The sequence below is a fragment of the Montipora capricornis genome, chromosome 4 (genome assembly GCF_036669925.1).
Source record: "Montipora capricornis isolate CH-2021 chromosome 4, ASM3666992v2, whole genome shotgun sequence".
In the NCBI taxonomy this organism is placed as follows: domain Eukaryota; kingdom Metazoa; phylum Cnidaria; class Anthozoa; order Scleractinia; family Acroporidae; genus Montipora; species Montipora capricornis.
The window spans coordinates 54,061,290-54,063,789 of record NC_090886.1 but is presented as its reverse complement, the minus strand read 5'-3'; the positions used below and the strand labels follow the sequence as shown (position 1 = coordinate 54,063,789).

Here is a 2,500-nt window from a genome sequence, read left to right as displayed (position 1 = left end):
GCCTTCAGAAGTTCGCTGTTCTATTTCACATTTGGTCCATTTCAGTTTTCACCTTTTCTTGGTTTCGGCGATGCTAGCTCAAGTCACGATACTCCACTTCCTTTTAAGCTAAGCCATCCCAAGTTCCTTTAAGCTTTCCACCACAGGTTCGACCATTCGGTGTTGTGCAAAACCGTTTTGGAAAGAAAGAAAGGAAAGGAACTTTATTGAAGTGTCTAATCTTATAGCGCTGTAGAGCACTAATCGGGGACACTGTAAATTGAAATTAACAAGTTAACGCAAATCAAATCAAATTTTGGTTTTTGAGGAGAGGGGAAAACCGGAGTACCCGGAGAAAAACCTCTCGGTGCAGAGTAGAGAACCAACAAACTCAACCCACATATGACGCCGAGTCTGGGAATCGAACCCGGGCCACATCGGTGGGAGGCGAGTGCTCTCACTACTGCGCCATCCCTGCATCCCTGCGATGCTAAATGGTTCATTTTAAGTTGTACCATGTGTCGTTTGGCTATAGTTTACATTATATTGTGTTGTTTGAGCTGTGAGAACGAGCCTTTCCCCTTTGACTGAATGATTTGATTCTGCACCATATTTGACTTGAACGTTAATTACGCGGGATGCCCGAGTAGGCAGACCACGTCAATAACCCAGTTTTTTTCTTCTTCGTAGTCACAAATGTGCGTATCCCAGGGATAGTAGATTAACCACTCGATAAGAATCCCGTATGATACAACCGGAGCCAACCAACATCAAGAAATTTTGTAAGACAATTTTTTAAGGGGAGCTAAAACATACAAATTCTTAAGGCGACGAAATTACCTTTGTAACCCCTATTTTGTAGTAGTTTTTTCTTTTAGAAGTTTATTTCGATATACTTGAGAGAGGTGCGATTAAAAGCAATTCGAAAATTCCCGTGGATAGTGGATACTAGCGCGCGCCAAATGAACAGCAGATAACCATATGGAGCCACCTTAATAGGGATTCCATCACCATTCCTCCCAATACAGGAATGAAAAACGTGAAAAGAAGATCAGAAAGTAGCCTTTAGCAACCAAACACAAAAAAGAAAAAGAAGTAAAAAAATATAAAATTAGCAGCTTCGTTACGGGGACAGCAGGCAGTCTCCCATCCTAGTACTGATCCCATTTGACATAACTGACGGGTCGGGCCGGGCATTTGGAAGGACTAACCCTACAACGCCTTCAAATTAACACACTTCGAGGATGATATATACTCCTCCTGAAAAATGTACAGATTAGCATACAATAGACCTTATTCATAAATGGAGGTCACATTTATAATTCTTTTCTCCAAGTGCAAATTAGCCTACCAAGAGGGTCCCGAAGGGGGGGTGGGAGGGTACCAATCCCATTTCCCAGCCCAATTTTTTTCCGAATCCTATTTCCCAGCTTCGAAATCCCATTATCACTGGCATTATTCAGGAAAATCCCAGTGTTCTACATAAGCAGCTCTTTTGTTTTCACATCATCACATTTTTTTGAAATTAAGACTGGTTACCTCTTTCGAAAACAACCCCGAACAATGTCCCGAAGATTCACGGCATATATTAAGGTGGTAATTTGAACTTTTATTTTCTTTGAAGGTCAAGCCTTAAAACAACATCAACAGCAATTTTTAAAATTGGATTTCCTTTTTTTTTTTAATATGTGCTAACAAAAACATTGTCAATAATACATCTTAAAGTACATGTTATAAAATCGTCCATTTCTTTTATGAAGACATTGTAAGGATTTGTATATAAACAAATTGAAAAATATCTATTGTAAGCAAAGGCTGCAAAATGAGTCGATCTCTAGCCATTGTCTATCCAGAACTGTGTATTGTTAACCATGTAATGAGCAAAATACTCACGTGATGTTCTCTAGAAGAGAACCACTTGTTTGAAATAAGCAACTTTGTTCGGGACCATCATCGCTGGCCAAACTTTTTTGTCGTTTATCCGTTGGCTCTAAATACTCATTGATTTTCTTCGGTTGTTCATCATTGGCCTTCGGCGGATTACAATTATGAACTCGCCGGAAGTATTTTAAATGACCTGCAGCAGTTCTTTTACAGTCGTCCAATTTCGGAGATTTCCCACATCGTAGGCATTCAATTCTTTTTCCACCTTTCGACAGCCTTGTGTCGTTTGTCTGTAACAGCAATCCTCTCAACCTTAGCAGCGTTTTTGGCAAATTTTGTTGTTTGTCACTCCCAGGGTCAGGACGGTGCCTAGTATTGATATTGCGCAAAGTTCTGCGCATCTCTAGATACTGGGATTTCCTATGGGTGATGCTTATTAATACAGGGATATTTTTGCGCAGTTCAAAACCATGCGGAGAAAGCAGAACTTTGCAAGTGCTCTTGGTATCCAAAAGGAAATTGGGGGTAACTATTAATTTTTCAGAGATAATTAAGCTTCAATTTGGAAAAAAAGCCCCATAGATTGCTTTGTGAAAACCTTCTCCGCACTTCTCTAGCACTTCACATTACACTCTAT

The 2,500-nt window shown here is 40.0% G+C and overlaps 1 long non-coding RNA gene across 1 annotated transcript in view; it reads left to right on the top strand.

The window, feature by feature from the left end:
- Positions 1-1,732, top strand: part of LOC138047476 (uncharacterized) — a 7,882-nt gene extending 6,150 nt beyond the window's left edge. The window contains exon 3 of the long non-coding RNA XR_011131846.1: positions 1,604-1,732. This is a non-coding gene — a long non-coding RNA (uncharacterized lncRNA). The remainder of the gene's footprint in view (positions 1-1,603) is intronic.
- The last annotated feature ends 768 nt before the right edge of the window (positions 1,733-2,500 follow it).